General features: G+C 35.5%; 1 protein-coding gene across 1 annotated transcript in view; it reads right to left on the bottom strand.

The window, feature by feature from the left end:
* Positions 1–17882, bottom strand: part of LOC106055884 (uncharacterized) — an 84112-nt gene extending 66230 nt beyond the window's left edge. The window contains exon 1 of the mRNA XM_056030354.1: positions 17567–17882. The gene's annotated coding sequence lies outside the window, so the exon portion shown is untranslated. The remainder of the gene's footprint in view (positions 1–17566) is intronic.
* Positions 17883–18703: the final 821 nt, after the last annotated feature.

Consider the following 18703-nt stretch of genomic DNA (forward strand, 5'->3'; position numbering starts at 1 on the left):
TTGGAGCCTTTGCAGAAGAAGGCTCCAAGATAGAGCCAATCAAGCTAGGCAACTCAGATAAGTGGGCGGCTTGGATCAAACTCCGCAAACAGACTGAACTCCCCCATTATATTCAGTTACGATATGAGGACGATCCGAGGACCTACAAGGTCCTCGTGACCATCCCGGGACGTAGACAACAGTGCTGGCATTGCGGACAGGACCAGCACTGGTCAAACCAGTGTCCAAATAGGGCGAACCCCAGACGGGACCAAAACTCCACAGAAGGTGCAAAGGAGGTAGGAGGGAAAATCTCCTATGCCATGGCCCTTAAAGGGGAGGGAGAGAAAAAGCAATCCGAGATTGATCAACAGCAAAAAAAAGATGGCTTCACAATGGTTGAAAGCAGCAAAGGAGGGGGAAAAAAACAAATAGAAGCTATGGGAGCTACTCCAAGTGGTCTCCCCCCACCTAACAGCCCTGAAAACAAATCTAAGCAAAGTAAAAAAATTAAAACATCCGGAGGGGCAAGTTCAGCACCCACCACCCCAACCAAAATAACAAGAAAGAGGGCCCTCTCTCTCTCTTCCTCATCAGAGGATCTAAACGAGGATCCCCGGGTAGAAGAGGAGAAAAGAGAGGAAGAACAGTTCAAGCTCGAGCTGAACTTTCCAGACTCCCCGTCAGTGCTAGTCATAGATGAGGGCGAGGACCCTAACACACATTCAAACACATAAACAACATAGCAACTCTTAAAGATAAAACGCATACACATACAATAGAATAACAAACACGCAAACCAATCTCACACACTCATGGCAGACATCAAAATTTTGACACTCAATATCAGAGGGCTTAACAATAAACACACATACATAGCACACCTCACAAGGAAATACAAGCCAGACTTTATCTTTCTGCAAGAGACCAACACACAGTTAGAGTACAAGGCCAAAAAAGCAGTCTCTCTTATGGGCCTCCGGGAGGGTTATTTTAGTTTAGGTAGAAAGCCACGAGGGACAGCCATTTTACAAACATCCAATAGGTTTTCAATCACACACTCATATCAAGACAATAGCGGAAGGATAGTAATAATTAGGACAAGCTCACAAAAACACACATACACGTTAGTCAACATTTATGCACCCGCTCAAAAAAAAGAGAAACACGAGTTTTTTGGAATGCTAAGTGACATTCTACACACTCAGTACGCAGGAGAAAATTTGATAGTAGGGGGTGATTTAAATTACATTGATTCCCAATTAGACAAGCAAAACACAAACACAGAGGGTCCTGCTCCTCGTGTAACAATTAAAACGCATGACTATTTGGGGGGAGTCATCAAGGCTTTCCGGTTAGTAGATGCCTATAGAGAAGTAGAGGTCACGGGCCGGGTCACCACGTTCAGGGACAAGGCACACCAAATAGAAACACGGATAGATAGAGTGTATGTGCCAAGGGCGTGCGAAACAAAAAGTGTAACACATCTCATAGAGACGTTACAATATACAGACCACAAAGGAGTCTTAGTGGAACTGCTGAACCCAAAACTAAAAAAGAAAAAACAAAAAACACCGATCTGGAAATTTAACAACGACCTCCTAAAAGACCCGCTCTATTTAAAAACAATCGCAAACCTCTTCAAAAATATAATACATGACTCAAACACACCCCATTTCAAAGTGACACAAATATGGACGCTAATTAAAAGCTCCATTAAGCAGCAAAGCCAAATACTGGCCACACTAGTTAACTCAAAAAGGAAAAAAGAAGAGGAAAGACTTAAAAGTTTACTAACACACGAAGAAGACGAAGCAGCCAAAACACATATACTAACACAACTAGAAGAACTATTTAACTATCAATACAAAGGAGCGGAATTGAGGTGCAAAAGTAAAAAAATAACCGAAGGGCCTAACAAACTTTTTTTATCAGCAGAACAAAACATTCAAATTGACAGAACTATTGACAACATTGTTGATAGTAAAGGAGAAATTATACACGACCTGGACAAAATAACAGACACATTTACGAAACACTTTACTAATTTGTATGACAAGGAACAGACGGACGACAACGCACAAAAATTATTTTTACAGAACTGCAAAGAAATACCAATTACAGAACAGATAGAGACAGACGCTCCCTTTACGCTAGACGAACTGAGGGCTGCTTTAGATACAACACAAAACAACAAATCCCCTGGCCCAGACGGTCTGACGTTTGAATTTTACAAAGCCTTTTTTCCCCAAATAGGACCCCTACTATTAAATCTATACAGCGACATGTTAGTGACAGAACAGTTACCTAGAGATTTCAACTTAGCATACATCACACTTCTACCAAAAAAACAAGAAAACAACACCTCACCTAGCGACTTTCGACCGATCTCACTTCTAAACACCGACTACAAACTCCTGACGAAAATGATTTTTTTAAGACTAAAACCCCTCATACCACACTTAATAGGACAGGACCAATACTGTAGCAACCCAGACAAAAACATCGACGAACTAAACCATTTTTTAAGAGACATTATATATTTCTGTAAAGACAAAGACTTGAAAGCAGCCCTCTTTTCTATTGACCAGGAAAAAGCCTTTGACAGAATAGACCATGATTACCTTTTCAAAATACTAGACAAGACGAAGATAGATGGAAGAATGAAGAAATACATAAAGCTAGTTTACACTGATGCCACAAGCAAACTCATAATAAACCAAACCCTTAGTGGCAGTATCCCTATTAGAAGATCTGTTAGACAAGGGTGTCCCCTTTCTCCCTTTTTATACACCCTTTGTCTAGAACCCCTTTTAGAAACCATCAGGCTAGATAGTGGAATCACGGGGATAAAAATCCCAGGCCCCACGCCCGTAGTTAAAGTTAAAGCATACGCTGATGACACCACCCTTTTTCCCTCCTCAGAAAAAGACATAGCCGCAATCATAGATAAGTTTATTCAATTTGGGAGGGCAAGCGGGTCAAAAATCAACATAAATAAATCTTGTATTATGGGATTGGGCAGGTGGGAAATCCCCTTAAACATCCCCTTTAACCTTAAAATAGAGAAGGCAATTAAAATATGCGGCATCACGTGGACAAGCAACCCAACATATTACCACACACAGCAGTGGGAAAATACTTTAAACAAAACCAAAAACACACTTAAAAGATTTCATTATACAGCAACTACTATATTTGGTAGAGCAATACTAGTAAACAACCTGGTCATCCCGAAGATAGTTTATTTAGCAAACATCACAGAACCTCCACCAACATTTATACCAAGCATAAACACAATCATTAGGAATTTTATATTTAAAAGCACTATCAGGAACATTAAACACACAACACTTATACAAAACAAAGAGGATGGGGGGATAAACTTACAGGACATCAGAACCAAAATACAAGCACTAAGATTAAAATACATAGGACAAGTAGCCAAGAACCCAAACAATTTTCCATTAACAATATACTACTACGGCTTAAGGTTAAATAAAATAATTCCAATAAAAAATGACACCCCACACCACTTTGGTACAAACACACATCCATTTTACAGATCCATATCAAGAATACTCCCCGGCAATGAACAGCTAATACACAGTCAATTAAAAGACACATATACAACACTTAAGAAACAGTTACAAGAAAGATTATTCAATAGGATCAAATGGAGTAGAGAGTTAGGTGTAATAGATTTCAGAGACACTTTTATAAATCTACACAGCAAACACATTACACCCAAAGCCAGAGAAATAACATACAGACTAATCTTCGGGATGACCCCTGTAGGAAGTAAGAAAAGAAATGTACACACATGTGTTTTATGTCACACAGATAATGGTAACAATGAAAGCCATATGTTTTTAAAATGTAAAATATTTGATAATGTTAGATGCACTATGAAAGTCCTACTAGAGGCAAACTGTAACACCAATGTTAACCTTAACCTAGCTATTGTTTTAAATAAATTGCCTAAAATCAAAAGTAAGATGATTCATAAATTTAATCTAATAATAGTGAGTGAATACAGAAGTCTTGTGTGGCACAGTAGAATTAAAGTTGTTAATAACAATGTATCTTTAAATCCTTATAATCTAGAGTTAATGTTTAGAAAAATAATTGAACATAGAATTGATAATTATACTGGTTAGATAGAAATTGTAATTATTGTATAATTTATTGCCCTTGACTAAATTGTCAGACCTCAGAGATAAAAATCTAAATACTGTAAACTGTAATCAATCTGTAAAGTTACTCTATTTGTATTATGTCAGTTAGTTTAAGAGGTTATGCGAGTGTGTGAGAGTGTGTATGTACCTGGGTTAAAGAGAGTTTGGGCTAAGAGATGCGGGATAGGAATCAAATTGAACTTTATTTATCTATGGAAAACTACAAAGAAACTGTCTTTTAAAGGGAAGTCAACACTTTTGAAGAATTATTTCTCCCTCGCGGTTACGTCCTCTTTGATCACATGAGCGGAGAGCATGTCACAAGTCAACATCAAGTGTGTCTGTACAACACTCACAGAACACGGCAAGCCCGTGGAAACGTTACAAGAACTCTATGACAATGTCTAGATCTTAGCGGCAGCCTCATCCTAGACATACTAGGAAACAAAGGAACAAGAAAACAAGACGCAACTGAATGGAGCCTGCGAAGAGACTAGAAACAAAAATAACCAAAACCAATAATACTAAAGAATATAGACAAGGGCAGACAATTGAAAGTCAAGAATCTTTTATGAATAATGTAATAGTTTAAGACAAATTAACTATTTTTTATTTATTTATCAATTTTTTTTTTTATTTTTTTTAAACCCCTCGTAATGAGAGAAAAAAGAATCCTTAATCGACACCCCTATCCTGAAATAATTTACACATGACCCTAACAGAACCCTGAACAATTGTGATACAGCAGCACCTTTGCTTGGTTAACTATCCCAGAACGATTCTAACAGACCCAAGGGCCACCTTGATGATGCTAGAGTAGCCCTCTTACATCTCAAGGAGACCTTTAAAAATTGTCGTGAGAGGGATTAACCTGTTCCCTGATCAGTCTTTTTAAATATACAAGGCAGCTGTATAAAACCTATATTAGCTTGCCTTGCCTAATTACTTGCTACTACCTGGTAACATAGCATTGCTACAAAGTCAATTTCAGGAAAGATTGTTAATGTTGCTGTGCAGCTTTGTTAATAAACTCATTTATGTAGAAGATTGTTACTGTTAAAGCAAAAATACTGAGGCCACTTATCAAGGAAGTCCTTTCTCTCTGTATTACTTTATAGAAAAGATATTGTTCTGTTGTGTAAAATTAAATATTATTATATGTCTAAAATACTATTTGACGAGACAGAATGGAGGCTTAGGATGAAATCAGTCACTTTTTCCTCTTCGTACTACCACCAAGAGCAATACATTATGTCCCCTTTAACCATAAAGTGACAATGACAATGCCAAGTGCTTAAAAGGAAACATAAACTAATTGGATACAATCACACTACAGATTTCCCTTTGTTTCGTTTAATTTTTTTTGGAAAATGTCTACAAGATAAGATAACTTATATTCAGTTTGACTACAATTGAAGGCGTTGTCAACTAGTGGATATTAAATGAATTGTAATTTCTTGACCACTCATGTTTTATTTTTATTTTTTTGAAAATGACTACAAATTAGTAGATATTAAATGAAGTGTAATTTCTTGACCACTATTGTTTTATTTTAATTTTTGAAAATGACTACAAATTAGTAGAAATTAAATGAATTGTAATTTGTTGACCACTCATGTTTTGTTTTTAATTTTTTGAAAATGACTACAAATTAGTAGATATTAAATGAATTGTAATTTCTTGACCACTATTGTTTTATTTTTACTTTTTGAAAATGACTACAAATTAGTAGATATTAAATGAATTGTAATTTCTTGACCACTATTGTTTTATTTATTTTTTTTTTTTGAAAATGACTACAAATTAGTAGAAATTAAATGAATTGTAATTTCTTGAAAAAAAAAAAAAAAAAAAAAAAAAAAAAGAATAAGAGATTGAGCCTTTTCAAAACAATAAGATCAATTATAAGACATCAGTTAGGCCAGGGGAGGCGCGGTGGCTGAGCGGTAATGCGCTTGACTTCCGAACCGGGGGTCTCGGGTTCGAATTCTGGTGAAGACTGGGATTTTCAACTTTGGAATCTTTGGGCGCCTCTGAGTCCTCTCAGCTCTAATGGGTACCTGACATTAGTTGGGGAAAAGTATAGGCGGTTGGTCGTTGTGCTGGCTACATGACACCCTCGCTAACCGTAGGCGACAAAAACAGATGAACTTTACATCATCTGTCCTATAGACCACAAGGTCTAAAAGGGGAACTAGTTAGGCCAGGTTCACATCTAACTTTACATTCACTTACACCTATGCTTTGATCTGCGGGACCGTTGGGGCACTACACAAGATCTGTTAACCTTCTTTCTCCATTCTTATCTCTCATTTGTCTTTGATATAATTTTATTTGGATGTTCTTTCTGAAAATATTGAAGCCTGCCTTGGTGGACCTCTTCGGGGGCCGATTTTGAGTTTGTGTTTCCACACAAACTATCTTTTGTAACCTTGTTTATTTTATTTTGCTTTTTTTTCGACAATGTTTTACATGTTCATAGTCTAAGAGTACGTCTAGGGCCGGCCCTAGGCAAAGGCAAACTAGGCAGCGCCTAGGGCCTCCGATTGGTAGAGACTTGGCATAGGACTCAAAGAAATTGTTTTTAGAGAAAAAATTGCGACACTTGGATCAAATATTAAACATAGCTGAACTCTATGGCTCTCTGTCTACTAGCCTCGTTCTCAACATAGCAGAACTCTAAGGCTCTCTGTCTACTAGCCTAGCTCGTGTCTACTATGATTCAAAGTTTATTCGCGAATGTTTAGATCTAGGCCTATTTGTTAGACTACATATGTTAGAAGACCATTGTTTCTTCCTTTGGTGAAATGTCGAAATATTATTTCTAGTCTGGTGATCATGAATCGCTTTTGAAACACACTGATGCAATCAGTGCTACATGAATTTAACTTTTATGTTGATTTAGATATAGATACAGGAAGGTTTATAATTCATTGCGTATTTTTCGGTCTTAATTTGTTTGTTTTTCTATTTCATTTGGGGCCACCAATATTCATTTCACTTAGGGCCTCCAATGACATAATGTGATGTGACATTCAGTATTTTACGGCACTTTTAAAAAAATATGAACATTTAAGGAGTGTTTTAAGTTAGCTTGTAAAGGTTTTTAGGGGAAAGGGAAATTTAGGGGTTTAAAGTGTTTGATGATGCCTTGCTGGATGCCTTGTTGTTCATATCCAAAAATACTGTACGTGTGTGACACTTCGCGAAAAGGACTTTCACGTCTTGGAACGCATCCTTAGCGAGTAAAAAAGTAAAAAAAAGTAAAGTACCCCTTTCAGATCTTGTGATCTATAGGGAAGATGATGTTAAGGTCCTCTGTTTATTTGCCCAACGGTTAACGAGCAGGGTGTTTGTTATGTAGCAAGCACAACGACCAACTGCCTTCACTTCCCCCAACTAAAGTCAGGTAACCATTAGAGTTGGGTGGACTCAGGTGCTCCCTAAAAATCCCGGAATTCAAAATCTCAGTCTTCACCAAGATTCGAACCCATGACCCTAGGTTCGGAAGACAAGCGCTTAAGCCACCGTGCCCCCTTTAGCGAGTCAATGAAACACTGTAAACAACAACAAAAAAAAAACACAACACTTTAACTCATAGATTAGTAAAGTTGTTCGTGAAATAGAGTAATGAAACTTGAAAACTTTTCATTTCTCTATCTGGGTCCAAAGTTTTGTTAATTTTTTACCCATTTTTCCAAACGGAACAATTTAGAATAGTTGTAAGATTATGATGCTAGAACTGTAACGTTTTGTTTGACAGACATTCAGGTGTGCTTATATTGTCTTACCCTAATGACATGGAAAAGGTGAGGAGAGGACATTCATGACAGACTGACTGGCTGTATTTGTAGAGTTGTTGATAGCAAGGTTTGTTAAACTTTCACGTCAAACAACCTATGACAGACATACAGCCATGACATGCATACAACCCATGACAGGCATACAACCCATGACATGCACAACAAATGATTGGAATACACTGTGTCGTTTTTAAAAGGCAATTTAATGATCTTTAAATTTTGCGTGTAACTTCTGGATCTGCCTACAGAGTAGGCTCTTTCATAAGATAGCTAACCTCTAGAATAAAAAGCATCTATCTACGCCATTTTTATATCAAGCAATGGTGTCCAGTGACAAGCAAGAGCTTCATAGTTCTTAAACCTTTTTATTTATAGAACAAACTGTTAGCTCTGAGGTCATTGGGTTCAAACAAATAACATTCTTCACAGCATTCAAGACAATAATAAGACCTTGAGGAATCTGTTTCTCCCACAACCATTCTCTGATTAAGCTGAAATTTTTGCACATTTATATCTTTTACCTGAAAACACATGAATCAGTTTAAAAAAAAGCAATTAGTTAATTAACTGTTGGTAATAAATTATTTTGTTTGGTATCTCGAACAAGAGAAAGAAATTGTAATTGGCTTAAGTGGTGGCATAAGCTGAATTAGTCCTATTTGTAGGTCGTCGTCTGCGTCTCAGTAAACACAAAACTGAAAAAATGGTCGAGACTATAGAAACAACAGATAACTATACAATCTTCCATGTTCATAAGATCTCCTCTAGCAAAGTGGTTACTGTGTTGGCTTGAGAAGCCTAAGAAGGCTTGAGCCACGAGTTCAAATTCAGGTCGTTCCCCCTTGGTTTTGATTTTTATAAATGCTTTTTTATTGTTAGTCTAGAAGCTAGATATATCACAGATTTAATTACATCAATGATGAATGATCCAAACTAATTGATACAACTACACTTAATATAAGATTATATATATATATAATTTTGTTTTTAAGCATTTTTTGTTGTTTTTCTTGTTTTTCCAATTACTTTTATATAGCACATTTTTTTTCATTCTATAGCATGCTCAGAGCACTATGGTCATATCTCTTTTTGTGGACCTGTGGGGTATCTGGGAGGTTTCCATGCTGTGTTAAAACACAGCTCAAATCTAGTTCAGATTTAAACTTGAGGCCCTATGTTGGTCCCACAGTTACAAACAAAGTCCTTGCACTTCAGGGCAATGTTGGATCCGCTCCTAATGTTTTGTTTCCCGTAACGTAGATCTAAAGTGTCTACACTTCACATAATTAAAACAAAATATGCGCGTATGTGTTCCAGGGCTGGGGATGTTTACTTTTACTCCGGGCACCTGATTATGTTGCATGCGCAGAGATTGAAGTCCCGTGGTCACGTACTGCGTCATGTAGGAGAGAGAAGAAAGAGTGAGAGGAGAGAGGAGAAAGAGAAAAGGAGAGATAGAAGAGAAAAACAGAAGAGAGAGAAGAGAAAAAGAAACAGAAGGTAGGAAGGGAGAATGTTAAGTTCAAAGAACTACTGAAGCTCTATTAGATTTCTTTTAAAACACCTTTTTCAGAAGTCTCAGACATGCTGTAACATTCAGTAAGATGTGATAATATAATCACAATATGGCTGAAAACAGTAGCAAAGAAAAGAAATCTATGCTGCTCGGTAACAAAAATGTTGAGGTTATTATCTGACTTACATACAGAGGCCAGTAGCAAATATGATAGAGTCATACTATGGCTTAAACCAGCGTGTTTCTCAAACTGTGGGGCTAGGCCCACACAAAAGGGGGGGAGGGGAGCATAAGTATGTCCACGTCTGTCTTTTGTTTTCAAGGACAGAAATCTGTTGTAGTTGTCATGCCTGACCGCACTAATCGCAGCCAGCGTGAGAACTGACCAGGTTATTAGGTCATATTATGGATGTTTAAGAAATAGAATATCTTCAAGTCAGACCAGTTTTTGAAGACCTTAAACAGAAATTGATGTAAACAATCGTAGTTTAGAGAATGATATATGCCTATAAGGCTTAAGTTAAGACGGTTGAAGAAAATGCTAATAATTTTGTTAAAATCCTGAAACGTTTTTGTACGAGACTTTAAAGGAAGCAAAACTAACTACCGGTGTCATTTTTCAGTAGTCATTATTGATTGATTAGTAGATTTTCATTTTAAAATTTTGTCAGGTACAATAAATAAATGTTTAAAGTTTCAAATGGACCTCATTCACCAATCGTAGCCACGTGATGCTATCTTCTATATAATTTACGATCTCATGTTTAATTCATGATGGTTGTCACGTGACAGGTTTTTACATTGTTTTATTAATAAGATCACGTGACTAACTGTTGTTTGTTTACGATTGGTGAATGAGGTCCATTGATTCGAGAATGGGTGTAGGAGAAATAACGTGTTCAATTATCTAATGGGGGACGAAACACTAAATATTTAGCCGTATTAGTGAATACTGAAGGATTCATTTCTTTTTGGTATCAAACAAAATAACTAACTACCAGTAATTAATTCGCTTTTTTTTTCCTTGATTCATGTTTTATCTATGCCAATGAATAGTTGTGCAAAGTTGAGAAATATTAATAACATATACAAGCTTTTTACCAGACAGACAGAACAGAAAGAATGAGTTGATACAACTTTGTACAATTACTGTTGTAATTAGGAGGTATATGCTGTGATACTGTGATAACGGACCTTCTTCAACCAGTTTGTATAGCCCTACACGAAGGCTATATTTATTATGCGCAAGGATACTTAAAAACTTTAGTAGATCTTGCCACCAGAAGAACTTTTAGATATTATATGGGATTTTATGCATGACGAAAAACTATAAATAGCTAGCTTTTTTTTTGTTGTTGTTTATCCGTTGTACAAAATAAAGGAAATGTAGATATGTTGTTTTTTTTTTTAAAAAGTATAGCCTACATATATAGGGTATATACTATTTTTTGCACTTTTTTTTTTTTGCGCTGCAGAATAAAAAGTTCTAAGCTCTTCCGATTACAGTTCACAAAAACTGTACTATGAAGGAAGCATGAGACTTTCACTCTATGACTTAAAACCTTCTTTGAAAATAACTAACTAGCGGTAATTAAGGAGATTTGATACGAAGATCAACTGCCAGAGCTATGAGATATTGTTGAACATCTCTCAATCCTTATTTAGTTTAAAGTTGGCAACTTTGACGATTTTAGCGTCCTTGACATTATTTAGTTGGGGTTTTTTTTTCAATAAAATCTCCAAGATCATTAGGCCTATTACGAGCAAAGAATTAATATTACCTAACTGTTGATTAGATTCTTTCTGTTCCATGCACCAAAGACGTTGAGATGAATGTATGAACCACTGTTCACATGTTATTGAAAGTATAGGAAAAACGTATATTATGTTACTGTTACTTTCAGTAAGTCTTTCTGACCAAAGAAAGAAAAGATTTTCAAATTTAAATAATAATGAATAGATATTATGCGAATATGTAAAAAAGTATAAGGCTAAAGATTTTTTGTACGTAATAATCTTATATCATAACTATATCACAAAGTCCTAAGGGCTCGAAAAGACCTTCCTTCGGGGAACAGTAGCCTACCAGGAAAAAGAAAAAAGGCAGACAAAGAGAGCGATGGAAAGACTACAATTAAGAATAGGCTTAAAAGAAATTATATCCAAGACAAAATACAGAAATGGAATAAGACGGTTAACAGATCTTGTGTGGTGCCCCAACGATTGGTTCAACAGACTAATGGATAGGTGAAGAATCTCACTTAGGCTACTTATGGAGCCGACGTGAACTCAAGTTACTTTTATGCATAGGCTAGGCTTCCCAACCGAGGAGTCACGGATTCCTATCATGGTGAAGACTTGTATTGTGAATTTCGAGATTTCCTAGGACGTCCCTAAGTCCATCCAACTTTAATGAGTACCTGACATTAGTTGGGGAAAATAAAGGCGGTTGGTCGTTAAACGTCCAGATAACTTTCGGCTTTGCATCATCTGCTCTACAGATGGCAAGATACAAAAGTAGGCTACTTAACTCTATTATACTTTTATGCGCAAGTTACTCTAGGTGTATGCTGCAACGAAAAAGGAAAGCATTACATATCAAAAGCTTGCTACGTCAAATCAAGAAGAACAGGCATTTCCATACATGCAATTTTGCAATGTTTACAAATCCAGAATTGTGTAGGGCGTAGGGGAAAAAGTATATTAATCCTGCGTGTATAACCCCGAGCGCATTCAGCCAAATGTATTAGGTTTTAAAAGACCACGGAACACGCTTCACGTAAAGCAAAGTCAAGTGGGTGAAGAAAAAGCTGCTATTGTTATTCCCAACGACTTTATACGAAAACGAGAAACCAGATCTTTCTTTAGCAGTAATTAGACTACGTTCAGTGCATACAATCAGGTAAAAATCCATTTTAAAAAGGGAGATTTATTGAAAAGGGAAACAATTCTTAGATGTTTGAGAATAAAAAAAAAATCAAATAGGACGATGACTATAGTGGTGATAGTAAAAACAGAATTTAGAGCAAAATGCGTTTGTCTTGTGATCTAACTGTCAAATTTTTGTAATAGAATCGTAAAGATGCATAAAGCTGGTGGGCTATTTTATAACCAGCTTTAAATTATATAAGTATGTGCTTACGCTGTCAAGTAGACCAGACATGTACATCAATAAAAGAAGGTTCTGAACAAAATTGAAAAGGATTACAAAAGTAGGCTATAAGATAAGATAAGATAATTTTATTGATCCAATCAAATGGAAATTCAGTTTGACTACAATTGACAACCTCAGCGTAACTACTTTACAAAAACAATATGGATAATGTATGACTTGGCAGAATTTAAGTCATTGGTTAATATGCATGACTAAATGCATGACGCGTAGGACGTAATCATCTTCTTTTTTGAAGTAACGTCTGTATTATATAAGATAAGACAGGATAAAAAAAATTCGAACAGCACGTTATGTTCATAATTTTTGTTCATACAGGTTGAGGGATTTCGCTTTAAATTGTGGGATGTGGGTACCGCATTTACAGGCCCCGCATGATAAAGTATGCAGTAAGGTAGACATAGCTTTTTTTTACGATAAGTTTCCTTTTCAAGTGTTATGCTCTACTGCTCTACTCATGTGGTAATATTAAATAACTTCAAATTCATTTAATACCATAATCAATTCAAACTAATTAAGGTTGGCTTACAACTGTAAATTGTGTTTGCTCATTAAAACCTCCTATTGTTTACCAGTCTATCTACATGTAGAAGTAGGTCAACAAACCGTTAGGCTACGGAAACCCACGCATTCAGTATTCGAATTATTATCAAACTTTCATATAAATAAGAAATAAATAAAATAATAAATAGAAAAGATGCCAGCAACAGAGCTAGACAGGCCTTAGAGTGGAACCCCCAGGGAACAAGACGCAGAGGAAGACCAAAAAGAACATGGCGACGCAGTGTACTTGAAGAAGCAGAGAAGACCGGGAAGAGCTGGGAAACCATCAAAAAGCTAGCAAGAGACCGTGGAGAGTGGCGTGTTTTTGTCGAGGCCCTATGTTCCATGAGGAACTCAAAGGAGTGATGATGATGATATAAATAAGGACGTGTTCTAATTGAAGGCCCGCGATATGGAATGCAACAGTAGTGTCCATTTTGACACCCAGTCTGCCCCTCTTCCCTGATGCTATTAGAGCACGGAACGGGTTGCCTGAATCAGCCAGGAAAATCAACGAATTGGCAGAGTTTCAGTCGTTAATTAACATGCATGATTAGATTGACCTAGAAACACGTGCAGGACGTAATCATCTTCTCTTTTGAAGTAGCATCTGTATTTTATAAGATAAAAAGAAAAAGTTGCGCGTGAATAAAGCAGAAGTTAAGTCTATAGTCTATTTTAATATCTAGCTGCAGCGATAGAAAGAAGAGGGGAAAATGCGAATAAAAAAAAAGGAATTGAAACAGTCTATGTCAAGAGTCTTAATCCGACCTCTTTGGTGAATACAACTATTAACGCAGATACATTTTTAAATTATAAAACAGGTCAAAAGAAATCTGCATAGCCCGTTGCGTTATACCGTGACTGACATTTACACAACAAAAAGACAAAGAAAAGTTCTAACGATCAACTGTAAAGTATTTTACAAGGCTGTAAGGGATTATGTCACAATACAGATTGTCGGAAAGAGATAAGTTAAAAAGGAATATGTATGTTTTTTGAATTTGAATCACTCTAAATTTATTCATAAGGGACGTTGAAAAGGTCACGAGAATTACAGTTAACGATGACATGTCTTTAAATGGTCGCAAGATTTTTAATGACGCCTACGTTGCCCTGCACTGAAGTATGGTTTGAATAGATCTTCCTACACTGGAAGTCAAAAGGTGCTCTTTTGATCTCGTTTTTTGTCGGTTACCCTTTTTTTTTTTCTGCTATGCTACTTTGTCGTGGCTTTTTTCTTTGCTCCTATAATGGTATAGATCTATATTTTTTTCTTTTTTTTTATTTCACTAAGTATGCCCTATTTGTATTTCTTCTTTACTATAATTTAAAAATATAGAACGCAATCCTGTACTTAGTTTAAAGCTGTGCCACTATTGTATATTATTTTCTGAAAGAAGCTGTCGATTTCATATTGGCCTATAATAAACATCGCATCATAATCTTTAGGCTAATATAAAATATATACATACATATAATATATCAGTGAAGGCGCATAGGCCACATCTCGTCTGAGTCAGTGATATTCAGCCCCTTGAAACTCCTTCCCACAGTTCCATTGTTTTGTTTTTACAGTCAGGGGCGTAGCTATGAATTTTCCATCGTTTGGGGGCCCTGTGGGGGGGGGGCTTGACCTTTTTGGGGGCCCCTGCATTTTGCGTAATATTTAATTTTATTGTAAAACACACTCATTTGGGGACAACTCCCTCAAGTAGGAGCCCGGGGGGATTTTCAAATTCCCCCCCTCCTCCCCTAACTCTAGCTACGCCACTGTTTACAATGATGCGCCAGTGATTCATTAGGTGTAGGAAATGTATACTGCTTCGAGGCCTAAAAAGGTTGAATAATGAAACCAATCACTGTGAAAAACGTATATAAACTATAAAAATAGTTATACAATAATAACAGGGTATTAGGCCAATAGCTTGAATGACAGTAGGCCTTATATATATTATGACCAAAAGTAACCAACAAGAACAATGAACCATGATATTTCATTCTGTCTTAATAATCTTTTATTAAGGTCTTGGCATAAACTAAAAAACTTTTTTTTATATTAACCTTTTCTGTAAATATTTTTTGGAAAAATTTATTTTTTTCTGGCTAGTTTATTTGTCTGGACAACAACTGGTCAAGCTTTGCTGGACACCAAGAATTTTTTTTTACCTTTTCTGACCTACTTAACTAGTCTAGAACAGTCAAGCAGTAGCTCTGGTGATGAAACTAATAAAACATAACTGGAATTTGAAACTTAAATAATGATAAACATTAAATAGCATATAACAGCACATATAACAGCACATATAACAGCACATATGGTTATAACAGAAGACGATGAGGAAAATAAGAAACCTTCAAGTCAGCAGTGATATCTACCTGTAATCACCACCATTACATGAACCACATTAAAGCTCATTCCCATTCCCCCACACATATTTCACCTAAGGAGTGGCTTTGGTCTGAGTCTTCTGCCTACCCCAGGAGAGGTGTGGTGGCTGAGTGGTAAAGCGCTTGACTTCTGAACTTGAGGTCCTGGGATTTTAAATTTCAGGATTTTTAGGGCGCCCCTGAGTCCGCCCAACTCTAATGGGGTCCTGACTTTAGTTGGGGAAAGTAAAGGCGGTTGGTCCTTATGCTGGCCACATGACACCCTGCTCGTTAACCATTCGCCAAAGAAACAGATGACCTTAATATCATCTATCCCATAAACCGCCTGGTCTGAAAGGGGAATTTTACTTTACTTTATTCCACCTACCGCAGGCTGGGTGCCTTACAGTGTTTCACAAATCTTATGTAATGTCGAATCCCCCCCAATCAAAAAATGTGGGCACAAAGCAAGGCAATGATGTGAACGACTGCCCACAAAGGACCCCCAGCGGACAGAGGCTTTGTATGTATCATGTGTGGAAAAATATGCAGGTTGCAATTGGGTTTTTCGCATAGTCATGTGAAGCACTCCACATATTCTTAATCTTCAGGATCAATTTATAGCCATTATTATCATATATTAGGTTCAACACATATTGAAGCTCTAGCAAAGGCTTCTTCTAAAGACAAACATAGCTGGTGGCGTAAAAGCTTTGCCCATCATTACCATAAGTAAAAGTAGGATAATGGAAAAATATTTGTAAGTCCTTGTCAAATATAATCATGATAAGTTTTTATTTATAATACAGGACCTATTTTTACAAATGTACATTTTGAAGAGCCATTAAAAAATATTTAAGAAATGAAATTTGAAATATTCACAGGCATAAATAAAAAATGCATTTAACAATATCGTTATAAATTATTTTTTGTTATTTCAAACTAGGGGTGTTGTTGAAACTTAAAAGACTGAACATTGACAATGTTTTTTTTTTTTTTTTTTTTTTTTACTAAGGCCTACATTAACAAATGAGTGCCTTGATCTTTTACATAATATTGCACTGACATTGCCAATTCTAAATATAATGTGAAATGAGTTTGACTTTGACTTTACTGAAAGGTGTTAATGTGTAGATAAGAGAAGTAGAAAAGAATGAAGCTCAGAATATTAAGAAAAGAACAACAGAACTTAAGATGTCCATCATTTCAATAAGCTTTTTTAAAAAAAATGAACAGACAAGTTCAGATAGGCCTATATACTCAGACTCAGACATTGATCTTAATGTATTTACTTACAGTTACAGACTTAAAACTATTAAATTTCATGTCAATGCCTTCAACAAGAATTTCATATTCAACCCTCATAGGCAGTTAACTTGTTAATATTTTGTAATCTTACAAAAATTATTAAATGATGCTCTGCACACACACAAAAAAATTAAACTAAAAAAATGCGATTTTGTAAATTTCCGTTGATTTTTTTTTTTTTTTTTTTTTTTTGTAAGCTTCTTAGTTTCCATGACAACTACATACACCAAAGACAGTGTTAGATGATGTTAATCATGTTTCTAAACTTAAGTGACTAAACTCTAATATCATAAACTTGTTTCGATCCGACTAAAAAAGGCATTAAATCTATATTAGATCTAACAGTGTAACTGTTCAAATAAAAATTTCTAGTCAATCTAGATCTAGGTTAATCCAAATAAAAAAATAATTGAAATGTAATCCGAAAATTCAATTTCAACTTTTCTTCTAAAAATGATAGGGCCTAACCTAAATCTAGAATCTAGACAATGTAGTATAATCTATACTAGATCTAGATCGAACTAGTGGATCTCTAGTAGATCTCATTGAGTTGATGGTACTAATAATTAGATACTAAGATAGACATAGAGACATAGATGATAGATCTAGATTTGTATACTAGATAGATCTAAATCTAGATCTAGTTCTTATAACATATTCTACTTAAGTTATTAAGGTTATTTTAATTTTTAGTTACCTGTAGTGTAAGTAGTGTGAGACCTTTATAAGTTTACTCCTGATTTAAAATACAAATAGAATGAAGCACGTTACATCTTAATCCAAAATTATAGATAAGTCCTCTATTGTCACTTTGGCATTTTTCGAAATATTCAAAAATAGGAACTGAAAAAAAAAGTGTTTCCAGCACTGTAAATTAGACCTACACAAGTACAGCCAACATACACACTCTCGCGAAGCACAGCTCAAGTAAACTAAGCTTCAATTCCAGGTGGCGCTAGCATTGCGTTATTGTTGACATATCGGGATTTTATACAGCCGTAAATGTTGGGCCAGGCCAGCATACAATCTCTGCACATAATTGTTTCAGTTATTTCCCTTAGTCATGTTAATCCCTTGACATTATGTTTACCACAAGTAATTTCTATTTAGTCTTTTTAAATTTAAAGAGTGTCTTGTATATTATTTCCAGAACTAATTTTGTAAACAAAATATTTTAAATATTTAATCCACAATTTTTTTTTTTTTATACTTTTCATTGTTCTTATTTTGCAAAAGATGTAATTAGTAGAAGCCCACTATTCCTGATCATCAGGCCTTTGAAATGTGAATGTGGACATTAGTTTGGTAGTGTTTCTATATATTGTTATATTTTAAATCAGTTTTTGCTTTAACTTAAAGTGCATACCCATTGTCAAAAGAAAATAAATAAAACAGAAAAGAACAATATTTTAATGAGATATACATTTTATTCCTCAAGAAACATTAGCATTGATACAGAGAAATTTTTTTTAAGTGTTTAAATACTTTTAAATACACTGGATTGTCAAGAACTGTCATAACCTATTTGCTCACAAATCTGTATTAAAAAAGCAATATATATAAAGAATTAAATGTGAAAATGAAAAAGTTTTCCCTTATCAAAAGGGAAATACTTTAAAAGGAAAATTGGATACATTATTTTATACTGGAGGTAATTAAGCATATTGTGCATCCAGCAGCAGTAATCTGAAACGTCAAAGCATTGAATGTGGCTAATTACTAGCTAACTAATAATGCATGATGAAAGAAGGAAGTATTAGAAAATATGTAAGTAGTTGACGTCTGCCGAGTGTCTGGAGCTGAATTGACTAGAACTGTGCTTTGTGGTAATGAG

The sequence above is a fragment of the Biomphalaria glabrata genome, chromosome 5 (genome assembly GCF_947242115.1).
Source record: "Biomphalaria glabrata chromosome 5, xgBioGlab47.1, whole genome shotgun sequence".
Taxonomy (NCBI): domain Eukaryota; kingdom Metazoa; phylum Mollusca; class Gastropoda; family Planorbidae; genus Biomphalaria; species Biomphalaria glabrata.